This window comes from Tachyglossus aculeatus, chromosome X1 (assembly GCF_015852505.1).
Source record: "Tachyglossus aculeatus isolate mTacAcu1 chromosome X1, mTacAcu1.pri, whole genome shotgun sequence".
NCBI classification, from domain to species: Eukaryota; Metazoa; Chordata; class Mammalia; order Monotremata; family Tachyglossidae; genus Tachyglossus; species Tachyglossus aculeatus.
Genome location: NC_052101.1, coordinates 63,000,039 through 63,018,732, shown reverse-complemented (window position 1 = coordinate 63,018,732; position 18,694 = coordinate 63,000,039).

The window sequence follows — 18,694 nt, the reverse complement described above, 5'->3', positions numbered from 1 at the left end:
CCAGGAGGCCTTCCCGGACTGAGCCCTCCCTTTTCCTCTGCTCCTCCTCCATTCCCCTCCCCATCGCCCCGACTCCCTCCCTCTGCTCTACTCCCCTCCCCGCCCCACAGCACTTGTGTATACATGCATATATTTATTATTCTATTTATTTTATTAATGATGTGCATATATTTATAATTCTATTTATTTATATTGATGCTACTGATTCCTGTCTACTTGTTTTGTTGTCTGTTAGTCCATTGTTGGGCAGGGATTGTCTCTATTTGCTGCTGAATTGTACATTCTAAGTGCTTAGTACAGTGCTCTGCACACAGTAAGCACTCAATAAATACGATTGAATGAAGCTGAAGAGAAAAGTAATTTTGTTCCTAAAGGCCCAATTCGGGGGGTGGGTGATAAAGGGGGGGAGGGAGGCTCACCTTCATCACATCTCTCCCAATGTTTGCATCCTTGCAACAATCCAAGAAGGGGGATGGAAATTCTTCCTTGTACATTACTATCTAAAAGCACCTTCAAAATTTCATACCAGGAACCTACTTATCTCAAACTATAAAATATATGTTTAACAATAAAAAAGATATATCAGAGAAAATCAGCAGGATATAGGGCCAGATGAAACTCAAAGACTGTAGTTATTTTATAAAGATACAGAACCCAGGTCTGTATTCCTTGGAGACCTCAAGGCCTTTTATTCAGGATTAAAAAGGATTAAGAGGAGAGCTGCTACAAGACTGTTTGATCTAGTGTCAATTATAAGAACAAGGGGGCAGAATTCCCCAAAGAAACAACTGCACATGAAAGGAATTTAAGCAGTACCATCTCACCTTAAAAAAGGTGAAAAGTCACTTGGGAATTTAATAAAAGAGCTTGTAAGAGGAGTTAGAGAAATATTTAGAGGAAAAATTATGTTAGGAGGAAAAAACATACTCACCTCTACTTATTAATTCAAAGTTCATCTGTTTTGCCTCTGTCTACACTACAGTTTTCAATCAATCAGTGGCATTTACTAAGCACTTGAGAGAGTACAGTACAACAAAGTTAACTGCACTCTTGCAGCCTAACAGGATGTGAATTTAGCTGTCCTCAAACTACTGTAGCTCACATGTTAAGGTCAACATACAATATCTCACGGAGTCTATGATCCATGTAAAGTAGAAGCTAAGAATGAGCCAGACAGAAAAGCAGGGACTAACTTTGTTGAAACCAACAATGAAATTCTATGCGCAACACCAATTATTGATCAAAGACTTGCTTTACCTCATGGACCTTCTGTCCCACGTTAAAACATTTAAACTGTATTTTGTAATACACCCTCTACTATAAAAAAAAACTATAACACAAAAATCATCACATACAAAATCCTGTTTCTAAAACCCAACTATTTCAGAAAGTGTCTTTATCTCACTTGCTTTGATTTACACCTCATTTGTAAGCCACTGCAGTTACAATTTTTCATGAGTTAGATAAAACTATTGTCTATTTTGACTTTATATAAAATCACATCGATGCATGAATAAATAAGAATATACATGCACACAAATGTCCTTTGCTCTGTTTGAAGATAATAATAATGATACTTACGGTATTTGTTAAGTGCTTACTATGTGCCTAGCACTGTTCTAAGCAGTGCGGTAGATACAAGTTAATCAGGATACAAGTTCATCAGATTGGACACAGTCCCTGTCCCACATGGAGCTCACACTCTTAATCCCCACTTTACAGATGAGGTAACCAAGGCCCAGAGAAGTTAAGTGACTTGTCCAAGGTCACACAGTACACAAATAGTGGAGCCAGAAATAGAACCCACAGCAGACATGTGGTGGAGCCGGGATTAGAACCCAAGTCCTTCTGACTTCCAGGCCCATGCTCTATCCATGAGGCCATACTGCCACTGAGGGTCAGATCCTATCAGTGTGTGCAAGGGTGGTTCAAGAATACCCTGCTGCAGTATTTGCACATAAGGCTAGATCTTTGCTGGGCTAATATGCTTGTCACATACAGGGACAGTCTGCTATCAAGCCTGCTTCATGGTTTCCCAAACTTTGCAAAGCCTTTGTTCGAAGAGAACAAACCGTCTCCTGATTCTGCCCACTAGCTGGTCTGTCCACTGGAGTGTCTCCTAACAATTCATTGCAAAGTTGAACTAATGAAGACCACGTTTCACTATTGCCTTTCTTTACCGGCTTATATGTGCCCTCTTTTCAGTTAACTTTACAACAACTCCTGGAGTCCTCCATTCTCCTCCCATATCCCACCCAGCGGAGCTCTGTTGTCAGGGGCATTGCTTCTTTGTGGTGAACACTGGTGGTCTGGCACATCTTTGTTAGTAATCTTGTCCTGCCATTAGATATCGAATATGGTTCACTGGTGGTGCTGGTAAAACTGCTCCAAAAGCTGGAGGTGTCTTCTGTCATAGGTCTAGGTCTCACAGCTATATAGGAAGTTGACATCACAACAAAGTTTTGTTATAGGCCTTCAACTTGGCACATGCAAAGCACTTTCATCCTTCCTATTTTTTTTTAAGAGGTGTGCTGTCATTCAGAATTTTTCTTACTCTCATGTAAAGCATAGGTTTGACTCTAGGGTGAATAAAGGAAAAAGCAGTGTGGCGTAGTGGAAAGAGTATTGGCCTGGGAGTCAGAAGTCCTGGCTTCTAATCCTGGCTATTCCACTTCTCTGCTGTGTGACTTTGTGTAAGTCTTCTTAAGTCTTGTGTAAGTCTTGTGTAACTTCTCTGTGCCTCAGTTACCTCATCTGTAAAATGGGAATTCGATACCTGTCCTTCCTTGTACTTAGACTGTGAACCCTTGTGGGACAGGGACTGTGTCCAAACTGATTATCCTGTTCCTACCCCAGTGCAAAGTCTGGTACAGAGTAAGCACTTAACAAGTACCTTAAGTATCATTATTATTATCAGTAGTATTTATTACATGCCCACTAAGTGCACTGTACCGAACACTTGGGAAGAACAAAACAAACAAACAAGTGACACATTTCATTCTGGTAAGGCATTTACACTCAAGTGGAGAGACAGAAATAAACATATTTACAAACAGAGTGATCCAAATAAATCCTGAGGATGGGCGTACTCTTCCAAGTGCTTAGGTCAGTGCTCCGCACACATGAGGAGCCCCCAAAATACCATCAATTGAAGAAATGTGAGGGATTGGAATTTTTTTTTTTAAACGAGACTTGGTTTATCATAGTTCAAAATGATCCACACCTCTTCTTTAAAACATGTACCTACTTCTAGAATCTAGTTCAGTTTTATGCTCCTTATGAGGACTTAAGAAATTCTTGATTGATTGATTTAAAAAATGGGCCCTTCTCTGCACCTTTATGAGCCAATTAAATAATGAGTTTGACTGTGGCTCATTCATTCATTTATTCATTCAACAATAATCAATCAATATTTTTTGAGCACTTATTGGGTGCAGAGTATTGTACTAGGTGCTTGGAGGAATACCAGAGTTGGTAGACAAGTTCTCTGTCCACAACAAGCTTACAGTGTAGAGGAAGAGCTTACAGTCTACAGTCTAGTAACTATTGAATGCTTGCTGTGTGCACTGTACTAAGTACTTGCGAGAGTATAATACAAGAAAAGGACATGGTCTATGATCCTCAAGGAGCTCACCATGTAGTTGGGGAGATAGACCATAAATTGTATATAAAGATGCAATCAGTAGGGGAAAGAGTATGGAAAATAAAAGCAATGAATAAATCAATCAATGAAGTATGCAAATTAATTTTGTGGGCAGGGAATGTGTCTGTTTTACTGTTATACTGTACTCTCCCCAGTGCTTAGTACAGTGCTCTGCACCCAGTAAGCACTCAATAAATACCATTGACTTACTGATGGGTTGACATGACCTAAGTTGGTAGAAATGAATTGGAGAAGACTTCCTGGAGGACATGGGATTTTAAGAGGGCTTTGAAGATAGGGGAGAGCTGAGCTCTAGTGGACTTGAAAGGGAGACCTCCAGGAAAAGAAAAAGGCAGGAACAATGAGTAAGAAATGGAAGAGCTGAGAGTGAGGAACAGTAATTAATCAGTGGTGTTGAGAGCTTACTGTGTGCAGCGTACTGTACTAAGGTCTTGGGAAAGTACAACACAATAGAGTTGGTAGACCTGATTCCTAACCACAAGGAGGAGTGAAGAATGCAACCTGGAGAATAGCAGGTGAAGAGAGCAGATGTAAAAGGAGAGAGAGCAGGTGGAGAATATGGAAGCCAATGTTCAGGGACTTCTCTTTGATGAAGAATGATGTAGGTAGCTACTGGGCTTTTTGAGAAGCGGAGTAATAACAATAATAACAATATCATGGTATTTGTTAAATGCTTATTATGTGCCAGGCAATGTACTAAGTGCTGGGTGGATACAAGCAAACTGGATTGGACACAGTCCCTGTCCCACATGGGGACTCACAGACTTAATCCCCCTTTTACAGAGGGCTTTAGGAAGACAGTCTGGGTGGTAGGGTGTAGGACAGACTGAAGCAGGGAAGGGTAGGGGGCAGGGACACCGGTGAGGAGGAAGATGCAGTAGCTGATGACAGCTGGATCCAAGGGCAGTAACCATGTGCAGGGAGATGAAGGAATAGAGCCAGGAAATATTGTGGAGGAACAAACTGCAAGATCCAGCAACAGACTGAATGTGAATGGTAAAAGAAAGGGAAGGATCAAATAAGAGAAAAGGTTAGGAGCTTCTGGGACAGGGTGGAGGGTGGTATCACAAATGAGGTGAAATTAGGAGTTCAGTTTTTGCCGTGTCATGGTTATGGTGCCAGTGGGACCTCCACATCAAGACATCCTGGAAGCAAGAGTAAATACGAGTGTTAGGCAGGTGAGGTGCCAGGGCTGGTGAGATTGATTTGGGAGTCATCAGCATAGAGGTGGTAGCTGAAGCCATGTGAATGGCTGAACTCTCCAATTGAATGAGTGTAAAGTGAGAAAAGTATTGGATTCAAAACAAAGTCTCTGGGATGCTCAGAGTTAGGGGATGAGAAGCTATAAAAGAAAGAACCAGGGAAGGGGACTCAAAGGGAGAAATTAGAGAGACTAGAAAGAGAACTAGATCAGTATCAACTGTGAAAATCAAAGCCTAGGAAGAGAAGCTCTTAGTGCAGTGTTCTGCACACAGTAAGTGCTCAATAAATGCCACTGATTGTTTGATTGGGAATGATTTACAGTATCCAAGACAATCAAGAAAACAAGCAGAGTTTAGAAGTGAATAGACCCCATTAGACTTTAGAGGAAAGTAAAGTTTCAGAAGTGAAAGGGGGCTCCCCTTTCTGACCATAATTTAGAATTCCGAGTGGCACCATAGTAAACAAAACCAATAAAGACCACACATAAAATTTCCCATTGAGACTAAATGGATTACAGTTTTATTTGCAGAAAGGCAACATCAACACTTTGAAATATAAGATGTACCACTAAACTATTAGTTTCATCACGTAGGATGAATCTGCATTTTTAAACACTCCTTAGTAAAATTGGCTCTCACTTTAACTTACCATATTTATTGACCATAGAGAAGCAGCAAGACCTAGTGGATAGACCACAAGCCTGGGAGTCAAAGAACCTTGACTCTGTCACAAATGTGACCCTGCTATGTGACCCTGGGCAAGCACTTAACTTCTCTGGGCCTCAGTTCCCTCATCTGTGAAAAAGGAGATAAAATACCTGTTCTCCCTCCTACTTAAACTGTGAGTCCCATGTGGGACAAGGGCTGTGTCTAATCTGTTTATATTGTTTCAATCCCAGCACTTAGTACAGTGCTTTGTACATAGGAAGATCTTAACAAATACCACAGTTATTATAAGATACTTTTGAAAGGAGGAAAACAAACATCCACTGCATCTTAGAGTCCAATAAATATGGTAATCCAGTCAAAAGAGATGCACACACTTAGAAGCAGTAAATGTCCTACCGAGAGCAGTGAGACAACAGCACTGTGCATATTCATCCAAGTCAAAATTTTTAAACATGGCTTTGGAATCTGCACACCCAATCTGTATTTTTCAGAGTGTGTGAACAAATGAATGGAACAGATGTTGAATTACAGCTGTGGTTCTTGCACATGGAAACAAAATATAAACATGCAAACGTGTAAAAATGAATTGCATAATGAGGAAAAGCATTTTTCTTCATGATTCAAAGTTTTGGTTTTTGTAGAATTACCTCTAGACACCTTTGAGAGTCAAAGCAGGAACATGACTTCAAGGAGGAAATTCCCATTACAGCCATGAGAATGAATACCTTCCCTTCAGATATAAAAGAATCCCTTTCTTCTGAATGTGAGGGAATCCCCCCGTTGCTTCTCCTAGGATGCAGCAAAGATAGAAATCCTCACTGTTTTCAACAAAAGAATTTCTGTTTCTCTAATTTATTTTGGATATATTTTAGTCATTGGAACCTTCAACCTTACATGAGTCATAAAAGTAATTTACCCCATGCATAGATGATTAGGTGTTCTGTACAGTCACCCACTGAGATATTTCTCAAACACGGCTGAGAAACATTCCTACTACCTACTACTGGCTTCGAGTGGGAATAGCGTTTTTATTTTTCTCAGGCACTTTTACACCATTTATCTTATTTTATCCTCACAACATTCTTGTAAGGTTACTTTTAGATAGTCTTTCACCTCCTTGAAATACTTTCCAAATAGTATTCCTTCCACAAAATGATTCTTCTAAGATTATAATCCTTATTTCTAGTTTTTTTTAATGGTATGTTAAGCACTTACTATGCACTAAGCACTGTTCTAAACTCGACGGTAGGTACAAATCAATCATGTTGGACAGAGTCCTTGTCCCACATGGGGCTCACAGTCTTAGTAGAAGGACAGGTATTGAATCTCCATTTTACAGTTGAGAAAACTGAGGCACAAAGAAGTTAAGTGACTTGCTCGAGGTCACAGCGGACAAGTGCTGGAGCTGGGGTTAGAATCCCGATCCACTGACTCCCAGGCCCGTGTTCTCCAAGAGAGCCAGTGAGCTCAGTGATGGGGATAGCAAGGCTTTACACTGTAAACCATGTGCATTATCTCCTACAGTTTGTGGATGTGTGGGGCTGGGAGGGTTCTGCAATTGTTTCCATTCACCTCTGAGTAAATTACTTACTATCTGGGTTACCATCACATCTCTGTCCAAACTGACATCTGACCATGTATCTCAATCCACCTCATCTCACATGTACAAGTAAATAAATAATTTAGAATATCTTCTCTTTAAATCAATTATTGGCCTGCGTCCTGTAGGAATGGTTTACTCTCCTCCTTCTCCATGTACAATTGGAGAGGCAATGTGGTTTAGTGGAAAGAGCACAGGTTTAGGAATCAGAGGTCATGGGTTCTATTCCTGCCTTTGCCACTTGTCAGCTGTGTGACTTTGGGCAAGTCACTTAACTTCTCTGCATCTCAGTTATCTCATCTGTAAAATAGGGATGATTAAGACTGTGAGCCCCACATGGGACATCCTGATTACCTTGTATCTACCCCAGCATTTAGAACAGAGTTTGACGCACAGTATGCACTTAACAAATGCCATTATTATTATTGTTGTAATTTACTCTTTTTTATGGAAAAGCAGTGAAGGCTTAGAAATGTATGTTTGTAACATATTGGTACCAACATTTTAATTAGTTTTTGGTTACTATAAGTGACTTGCTTATGTATCACCTTAGGAAAACTAAATATATTCTTGACATTACAGATCAAAGAGACATTTTCACTGGTAATTAATATCAGTAACACTACATATTTCATTTCATTAAGAACTAAAAATCACGGTGTTTTCCACACCCAAGTTGATTTGAGATACGTTTTGTGGTTTAAATAAAAGTTCTCTTCTCACTGTGTCAGTCACAAAGGCATTTTCCAGTGCCTTTTCCCACCAACTGGAAAGATACCATATTCATTCATTCATTCAATCATATTTATTGAGTGCTTACTGTGTGCACAGCACCGTACTAAGCGCTTGGGAAGTACAAGTTGGCAACATATAGAGATGGTCCCTACCCAACAGTGGGCTCACAGTCTAGAAGAAATATCAGGAATCCTGAAAGAACTTATCACACTGAAGTATTTTCCACCAGGCTTTATAAATCAGGGCTAATGAATGGCTTATGGCAAGTGTGCTTTTCCACTGGCTTAACTTCTAGACCTTCTAGTTAGCATTATCTCTTACTGATTGGGTAAATAATAATAATAATAATAATAATAATAATAATAATAATGGCATTTGTTAAGTGCTTACTATGTGTAAAGCACTGTTCTAAGCGCTGGGCACTGTTCTAAGCGCTGGATATTTCCATAACTACAGTAAAAAAACATGCACTAGTCCAGATATTGTTCAACAGTAATGAAAATGCTCCCCCAAATTACATCAAATGCAAAATTCTTCCACAAAATGTTCTGGAAAGGATCGGTCTTAGGAGAAGTTCCTTTGTTATTACTAGAGACCCATTACTGACTTCCTAACAATAAACTATTGATCAGACAGCACTAGGTTGAGAAAGAAAAATACCTTTCCTCCAGTGAGTTTACCCCCTTTCAATTGCCTCACTCCATCCATACAATTCCTGGTTCCTTCCTATTCCTTTGCACTACTCTTAAAATCCTCCCCCCACCAAAAATAAAGACCCGCTTATAATACCTCCGACTCATTTGTCACTAACCTGCCACCACCTCTTCTGAAGAAGCGTCAGTCTGTTCTGTGGTAGCGAAATCAGTTGCTCTGTCAGATGAGCCTGTCAACTCATCTGCATTTCTATCTTTAGGCATCTAGCTCAAGCTTCTCACTAAAGCTTCCAGCACTTTGAGCTGGTACCTGTACACAGAAGCTATCGATCTTCCATGATATTTCTGCAGGCTAATGCTAATATGCTATTGTGGAAATAAAACAGGAAGTTACTTTTAGAAAACTATGTTTTGGCCTTTTTTGCATTTAAGGAAAGGCCTAATCACAAGATATATCTAGCATTGGTTTGGAAAGTGCATATCTCTGGGCAACAATGCCCTGATGGGTTGATACACTCCAAGGGAGAGCTAAAGCCTTTTCTTTCCCTGTTTCCCCTTGGGTTTATTGAGGTTAAGGTTGTCTTGACCTCATACATACTCATACTCTCACCTTTGACAGTGATTAGGGTAGCAAATTTATTAATTAAGGATGTGGGAGAAACAGATAATGGAGTGAGGGAGAAAGAAAAGGAAAAAGTGTGTAGTGTTTTGAACTCAGTATGCACTCAAAGCCATCAGTCAGGGTGGCCTAATGGATAGAGCATGGGTTTGGGAGTTAGAAGGACCTGGATTTTAATCCCGGTTCTGAAATGTGTCTGCTCTTATGACCTCAGGTAAGTCACTTAGCTTCTCTGTGCCTCAGTTACCTCATCTGTAAAATGGGGATTAAGATTGTGAGTCCCACATGGGACAAAGACTGTGTCCAACCTGATTACCTTGTATCTAGCCCAGCACTTAGTACAGTGCCTGGCACATAGGAAGTGCTTTTCAAATGCCAGTAAAAAAAATGAGGGCTCAATCAGGGAAGGCTTCTTGGAGATGTGATTTTAGGAGAATTTTTAAGGTGGGAAGTGTAGTGGACTGTTGGGTATGAAAAGGGAGGGAGTTCTAGGCCTGAGGAAGGATGTGGGCAAAGAATCAGCAGTGGGATAGATGGGATCCCAAGAAAGCCTGATTGTTTTTTTTCCCCCTTTGCGAAGTGTCTTATAGGCAAATAGGACAAGTAAAAGAAATCTCTAATTTTACTATTTGGTGTTCCAACAATCAATAGCAGTTTCGAAGAGGCCTGACCCCCTTCTCTGCAATCTCACATTTTCTCCAGCCTTCAGGTATCTCTTCTTGGATGTCCCACAGACATCTCAAACTTAATGTGTCAAAAATGGAATACTTAATCCTGTTCTCCCACTGAGTTTCCCAACATTGTGAAAAACACCATCACCTTCTCTGTCTCACAAGTCTATAACCTTAGCCTTATCCTAGACTCATTTCTCTCATTCAACCCACATATTCAATCTATCACCAAAACCTGTCAGTTCTATAACCACTAAAACCCACCCTTTTTTTTAATGGCATTTATTAAGCACTTACTATGTGCAAAGCACTGTTCTAAGCGCTGGGGAGGTTACAAGGTGATCAGGTTGTCCCACAGGGGGCTCACAGTCTTAATCCCCATTTTACAGATGAGGGAACTGAGGCACAGAGAAGTTAAGTGACTTGCCCAAAGTCACACAGCTGACAGTTGGCGGAGCCGGGATTTGAACCCATGACCTTTCCTCTCCATCCAAACTGCTGCCTCACTAATCCAAGAATTTGTCATATCCACCTTGACTACTACATCACTTCCTTGCTGACCTCCCTGTCTCCAGTCTCTTCCCTCTTCAGTCCATATTGCACTTTGCCGCCTGAGTTATTTTTCTAAAAACGCATCCAGTCCGTATCTTCAATCCATCTCACCCTTCCCCCATTAATTTCCACTGACTCAATGGTTACTATAATTCATTCATTCATTCAATCGTATTTACTGAGTGCTTATTGTGTACAGAGCACTGTACTAAGCGCTTGGGAAGTACATGTCGACAACATATAGAGACGGTCCCTACCCAACAACAGGCTCGCAGTCTAGAAGGGGGAGACAGACAACAAAACAAAACATGTAAACAGGTGTCAAAATCGTCAGAACAAATAGAATTAAAGATATATGCACATCATTAACAAAATAAATAGAATAGTAAATATGTACAAGTAAAATAGAGTAATAAATCTGTATATATATATATATATATATATATATATATATATATATATGCAAGTGCTGTGGGGAGGGGAAGGAGGTAGGGCAGGGGGGATGGGGAGGAGGAGAGGAAAAAAGGGGCTCAGTCTGGGAAGGCCTCCTGGAGGAGGTGAGCTCTCAGTAGGGCTTTGAAGGGAGGAAGAGAGCTAGCTTAATGGATGTGTGGAGGGAGGGCATTCCAGGCCAGGGGAAGGACATGGGCTGGGGGTTGACAGTAGGACAGGCGAGAATGAGGTACAGTGAGGAGGTTAGTGGCAGAGGAGCGGAGGGTGCGGGCTGGGCTGTAGAAGGAGAGAAGGGAGGTGACGTAGGAGGGGGCAAGGTGATGGAGAGCCTTGAAGCCGAGAGTGAGAAGTTTTTGCTTTGATTCGTAGGTTGACAGGCAACCACTGGAGATTTTTGAGGAGGGGAGTAACATGCCCAGAGCATTTCGGCACAAAGATGATCCGGGCAGCAGACTGAAGTATAGACTGAAGTGAGGAGAGACAGGAGGATGGGAGATCAGAGGGGAGGCTGATGCAGTAATCCAGTCAGAACAGGATGAGAGATTGAACCAGCAAGGTAGCGGTTTGGATGGAGAGGAAAGGGCTGATCTTGGCGATGTTGTGGAGGTGAGACTGGCAGGTTTTGGTGATGGATTGGATGTGAGCGGTGAACGAGAGAGCGGAGTCGAGGATGACCCCAAGTTTGTGGGCTTGTGAGACAGGAAGGATGGTAGTGCTGTCTACAGTGACAGGAAAGTCAGGGAGAGGGCAGGGTTTGGGAGGGAAGATAAGGAGTTCAGTCTTGGACATATTGAGTTTTAGATGGTGCGCAGACATCCAGATGGAGATGTCCTGATGGCAGGAGGAGCTATGAGCCTGGAAGGAGGGAGAGAGAGCAGGGGCAGGCAGAGATGTAGATTTGGGTGTCATCAGTGTAGAGATGATAGTTGAAGCCATGGGAGTGAATGAGTTCACCAAGGGAGGGAGTGCAGATACAGAACAGAAGGGGATCAAGAACTGACCCCTTGAGGATCCCCTACAGTAAGGGGATGGATGGGGGAGGAGGATCCCGCAAAGGAGACTGAGAATGAATGCCCGGACAGATAAGAGGAGGACCAGGAGAGGACGGAGTCTGTGAAGCCAAGGTTGGATAGCGTATTGAGGAGAAGGGGATAGTCCACAGTGTCGAGGGCAGCTGAGAGGTCAAGGAGGATTAAGATAGAGTAGGAGCCATTGGATTTGGCAAGAAGGGGGTCATTGGTGACCTTTGAGAGGGAAGTTTCGATGGAGTGTAGGGTACGGAAGCCAGATTGGAGGGGGTCAAGGAGAGAGTTGGCATTGAGGAATTTGAGGCAGCATGCGTAGACGACTCGTTCTAGGAGCTAGAAAAGAAAGGGTAGGAGGGAGATAGGGCTATAACTAGAAGGGGAGGTGGGGTCAAGAGAGGGTGTTTTTTAGGATGGGGGAGACGTGGACATGTTTGAAGGCAGAGGGGAAGGAACCTGTGGAGAGTGAGCGGTTGAAGATGGAAGTTAAGGAGGGGAGGAGGGAAGGAGCAAGAGATTTGATAAGATGAGAGAGAATGGGGTCTGAAGCACAAGTGGATGGAGTAGCACTTGAGAGGAGGGAGGAGATCTCATCTAAAGATACTGCTGGGAAGGATGGGAGAGTAGCGGAGAGGGTTGAGAGCAGGAGGTTTGGAGAAGAGGGTGGAGTGACTTTGGGGAGATCAGATCTGATGGAGTTAATTTTATTAATGAAGTAAGAAGCTAGATCGTTGGGGGTGAATGATGGAGGAGGAGGATGGACAGGGGGCCTGTGAAGGGAGTTAAATGTACGGAAGAGCTGACGGGGATGATGAGCATGGGTGTCAATAAGAGAGAAGAAATAGTTTGCCTGGCAGAGGAGAGGGCAGAGTCAAGGCAGGAAAGGATAAACTTGAAGTTTACAATGTTGGCTTGGTGTTTAGACTTTTGCCAGCAGCATTCAGCAGCTTGAGCATAAGTGCGAAGGAGGCAGACAGTGGGAGTGATCCAATGCTGTGGGTTAGTGGTACGAGAATGGCGAAGGGAAAGGGGAGCAAGCGAGTTAAGTAGAGAGGGTGGAGTTGAGAGCAGTAATCTGGTCATCAAGATTGAGTAGAGAGGATAGGGGGGCGAGGTGGGATGTGATGTGCTGAGAAAGATGGATGGGGTCGAGAGAGTGGAGGTCTCTGTGAGGTAGTAATATAGATTTACAGGGGAGAGGAGTGTGAGTGAGGAGGTAGGTGAGAAGGTTATGATCAGAGAGGGATTTCAGAGTTGGTGAGGGTGGAGATAGTGCAGCAGTAGGAGATGATGAGGTTGAGGGTGTGACCAAGTTGGTGAGTGGGCGAGGTGGGGTGGAGCAGGAGGTTGGCAGCGTGAAGGAGAGATAGAAGGTGGGCGGCAGAGGAGTCACCAGGGACATCCATGTCGTCCATTCATCCATACTATAATGTGAGTTTTGTCATAAGATGAGGTTCTTCAGGAACTCATTCCTTTGTTACAGGGGAACATGCTCTCTCCGTATGTGCTGAAGGTGGCTATAAGAAGTGCAAAAGTGTCTTTGAATGTGGATCACTCCTTTCTCCTGGAAACTCTATCCATCCTTGGTTCTACTGTCACAGGTCTCTTCTAGTTCTCCTCTTACCTCTTTGACTGCTCTTTCTCAGTATCTTTCACTGCTTCTTCCTCTACTCCTCACCTATTAACTATGGGCATTTCACGAGGTTCTGTTCTGGGTGACCTATTCTTTTCACTTATACTTGTCTTGGGGAACTCATCTGCTTCCCAAGGCTTCAGCTACCGCTTCTATGTGATTGATTTCCAAAACGATCTGATCTCTCACCTGTTCTGCAATCTCACATCTCTTTCTTCCAGGACATGGCCACATGGGTGACCTGCTAGTACTGCAACCTCAATATGTCTAAAACCGAATTCATCTTCCCCACAAATACTCACTTCTCAACTTTCCCATTCCAGTTGACAACACCAAAAACCCCATAACCTTGGTTGGTCTGCACATGTCTCTCCACTCCTTAAAAACCTCCAACAATTTTCCAACATAAAAGTTTAGGAAGCAGTGTGGGCTAGCAGATAGAGCACAGGCCTGGGAGTCAGAAGGAACTGGGTTCTAGTCCCGGCTCCACCACTTGTCTGTTGTGGGACTTTGGACAAGTCTCAACTTCTCTGTGCCTCAGTTACCTCATCTGTAAAATGAGGATTAAGGATGTGTGTCCAACCTGATTAACTTGTATTTACCCCAGTGCTTAGTACAGTACCTGGCACATAGTAAGTACTTAAATACCATAAAAAATTTCTATATTATCTTGCATTGACCCCAGCACTTGGTTCAATAGTTTGTACAGAAGCACTTAAACACTATAATTATTATTTATTATTAAGTAGAAACTCCCAGACATTGGCTGTAAGGCACTCCAACATCTCTCTCCCTCTTTCTAGCTCTCCTTTCCAACTATACCCCAGTTCGCATTTTTCATTCCTCCCAAACTAACTTTCTCACTGTGCCTCATATTTGACTCTCCCACCTCCAACACTTTGCTCACGCTTGGAACTCCTTCACCCTGTAAATCCACCTAACCATAGCAAAAAAGCACTTTTGAAATTCCACCTACTCCAGTAGTCACCCCCAGATTAAGCTCCACCTTTGCATATGGTGTCCACTCAACAATGTTCTTAGCAGTTAATTTATGCTTTTTCAGGTCTTTGGAGATGAGTTGCAACCAAGGAATTAGTAGTTAGTCTTCTTACCACGATTCAACTAAAGAAACACATTTTGTTAGAGCTGCTAAAAATCATATGGCTCCTACAAAATATTTTGAACCCAATGTAAGGGTTGCCTCTGGGCAGACTGGACCACAACCAAGGGAAAGGTGTCCCTAGAGCAATAATTATCACTAAGTAAATCTAGGCCATTTATTGTTAGAGAAATAAAAAGGAAAGTTAATAGGCCCAGATGTTTTTATTTATTTAAATGGATACTTATTTGCTTGAGTTGGAAATGAAAAGATATTCTTAAAATTTGCTTTGTCAGCTCCATTTGAAATAAAACAAAATGATGATATCATTCTGGTTAAATGTTTGAAAAAGTATCAAGGTAAAGTGATTAGAAGCTAATTGCTTGCCAAAATTTTATTGAAACAAATTGATTTTTTGGTTACAGATGCCAAAAAGCATCTTAAGTTGATGAACACATATTTCTTCTCACTCATGTAATTAAAAAAGCAATAAATGTTTTCATAGTTTGGAAAATAACTTTGCTCTGAGTCTCGGATGTAGGGCACCAAATTTCAGACCAGAAACACATTTTCCACAAGTCCCTACCAATAGCATGTTTGGGTGTGTTAGTTTGCACACACAAATTTATTTTTACAATTTATCTGAGGGGGTAGATTATTTGCCCAAGGTCACACCATGAGTCACTGGTGGAGCTGGGATTAAAACTGTTAAACCTCACCATTTTAGACCCATGCTCTTTCATTACTCAGAAGCATGCTTTCCAACACGGAAATTAGGAGCTATGAAAAGGTAGTCTCAGTTTTACTTGGTGCTTTAACGTGGCCCCAGTAGCACCTTTTCAAGTTGAAATCTTTACCCTACCGGCCTTCCAGGACAGCACTAAAGAACATTGCCGTAATTTATTTTTATGTCTGTCTCCCCCTCTAGACTATAAAACTCCCTGTGGGAAGGGAATTTGTCTACCAATTCTGTTGCATTGTACTCTACCAAGTGCTTAGTACAGTGCTCTGCACTCAGTAAGCACTCAATAAATATAACTGGTTGGGATATCAGGGCATGAGTAAGGCTGCATGGCTTGATGAAAGATGGCTCACAGAGCACATGAGTTGGATGGTCGAAGAGTAAATAATAAAAATAATGATGATGATGGTATTTGTTAAGCATTTACTATGTGACAAGCTCTGTTCTAAGCACTGGGATAGAGTACAAGGTAATCAGGTTGTCCCACACGGGGCTCACGGTCTTAATCCCCATTTTACAGAGAGGTAACTGAGGCACAGAGAAGTTAAGTGACTTGCCCAAAGTCACACAGCCAAGTGGCGGAGCCAGGATTAGAACCCACAACCTCTGACTCCCAAGCTCGTGCTCTTTCCACTAAGCCACACTGCTTCTCTATCACTCTCGATATTGAGTCAATATCACTCAATATCGCAGTACTGCCCTGAAAGTGGATGGCTCCAGGACACAGGTGGCAACCTGTTTTGGAGAGGTCTCTCCTCATCCGAGTGGTGGATGTAGGGGCTGGTTTCACAGTCACACACCTGCTAGGAACAGTCCTTCCAATTGTGCCCAGAGGAAGATGTGACTGACTGTCTGGTGCCTCTGCTCTGCCCCTGAAACAACCTGTGTATGCCCTGCTCTGATATTCTAGTCATCTTGAGACGCAGCATGGCTTAGTGGAAAGAGCCCGGGCTTGGGAGTCAGAGGTCGTGGGTTCTAATACCGACTCTGCCACTTGTCTGCTTGTCTACCTTAGGCAAGTCACTTAACTTCTCTGTGCCTCACCTCATCTGTACAATGGGGATGAAGACTTTGAGCCCCACGTGGGACAACCTGATTACCTTGTATCTACCCCAGTGCTCAGAACAGTGCTTGGCACATAGTAAGCGCTTTACAAATACAAACATTATTATTATTATTCTGGCTGTGGTCTGTCAGGTTGTAGGAAGGACACCTGTATACTTTTATGTTGCATTTGTTGTTCTTCTTTATTTTGTTTGCTATTTCTCGATCTTACTTTCCCCTGATTTTTACAAGAAAGCAGAAAAAACTCTCAACCCTAACTAAGCCATAGTTGAAGTATAATACCATGGAGAAGCCATGTGTTCTTGTGGAAAGAGCACAGGCTAGGAAGTCAGAGGACCTGGGTTCTAATCCTGGCTCTGCCACTTGTCTTCTGTGTGAACTTGGACAAGTCACTTAACTCCTCTGTGTCTCAGTTACCTCATCTATAAGATGGGGATTGAATCCTACTCCCTTCTTAGACTGAGTTTCTTGTGGGACAGAGACTGTACAACTGGATTGTCTTGTTTCTACCCCAGCATTATGAACAGTACCTGACCCAAAGTAAGTGCTTAATAAATACCATTAAAAACATATACTTAATGATGGCTTACAAATTAGGCCAAGACCCAGTGGTGTCTGTTGCTGCTGAGGTCTCATATGTTCTGTTTTGTAAAAACAGACTGCACTTTTCCTCCCTTCCAGCCACCTCATACTGCACTTGGGAAAGTAGGATACAATAGATTTGGTAGACATAAACCCTGCCCACATGGAGCTCACAGTCTAGATGGGGCAGTGCACTGGGAAGAGAATATGGAAACAGGAGGCCTGGTCTAATACACAAGCTAAGCAGTAGAAGAGGAAGAGGCTGCCTCTGCCACTTTTCTGACTTTCACCAGGGTGAGCAGGGGCAGCTCCCCCTGCTCACAAAAGAGGGTCCCTTGTTTTGCCCCTCACTCAGGCAGTTTGGGGGTCCAGTGGGTTCCAATATTTCACCATCTTATGGACACAAGTGACCAAAAAGCAGTGGTTTCTCTCACCCTTGTTCCAAATTTGCCTGATGAGGGGGCATCTGTTTACCAGGAATCCAGTGGAAGCCACCTCAGTGCATGCATCCCATCGAGCAGCACAACAGTATGGCCTAGTAAATAAAGCATGAGCCTGGGAGCCAGGGGACCTGGGTTCTACTCCCGGATCCACCAGTTGCCTGTTGTGTGACCTTGGGCTTCTCTGTGCCTCTGTTTCCTCAACTACAAAATGGGGCTTCAATACCTATTCTCTCTCCTACTTAAACTGTGAGCTCCATGTGGGACAGGGACTGTTTCCAATCTGATTAACTTGAATCCACCCCAGCGCTTAGAACAGTGCTTGACACACAGTAAGTACTTGAATACCATAAAAAAGCATTACTTGTCTGTGCAGTCTTTCACCACAAATCCAGGGAAGCAGCCCAACACCACAGCTGTGGGCTCTTACCCAGGGCCCTGATGTTTGGGTGGCACCACAGTGCCACTGTACCTCTGAACTGCTCATGCGCTGTGGTGCCACACACCATAGTTGCCACCGTTGAAAGGCTGCACAACTAAGCAGTGCTTGTGTTACTCAATAGGACATGCTCACTGAAATGGCTCCCTCAGAATCCCCAGAGGTCAGAAGACCCCTCCCCACAGGAATTTGGAGCCAGTGTGAGAGAAATAATTGCTTTTTAGCTCAGTGTTTCCATACAGGGATCCAAAATGTGGCATCCCTGGCTTGCCATCTTCTGCCCTTTCTTCCCTGAGTTGCCCATGGGCAGCCCCAGTGCCTGGTAAGGATCCAAAAGCAGTAGTGGAGGGAGAGAAGAACCACCAAGTGAATACTCTTTCCTTCCTCTCAGTTTCCCACCTTTCCCCTCACATCCAAGCCATCTCCAAAACCTGCCGGTCTGAGCTCCGCAACATTGCCAAGATCCACCCTTTCCTCTCCATCCAAACTGCTACCCTGCTCGTTCAAGCTCTCATCCTATCCCGTCTGGACTGCTGCATCAGCCTCCTCTCTGATCTCCCATCCTCGTGTCTCTCCCCACTTCAATCCATACTTCACGCCACTGCCCGGATTGTCTTTGTCCAGAAATGCTCTGGGCATGTTACTCCCCTCCTCAAAAATCTCCAGTGGCTACCAATCAATATGCGCATCAGGCAGAAACTCCTCATCCTCTGCTTCAAGGCTCTCCATCACCTCGCCCCCTCCTACCTCACCTCCCTTCTCTCCTTCTACAGCCCACCCCGCACCCTCTGCTCCTCTGCCGCTAATCTCCTCACCGTGCCTCATTCTCGCCTGTCCCGCCATCAACCCCC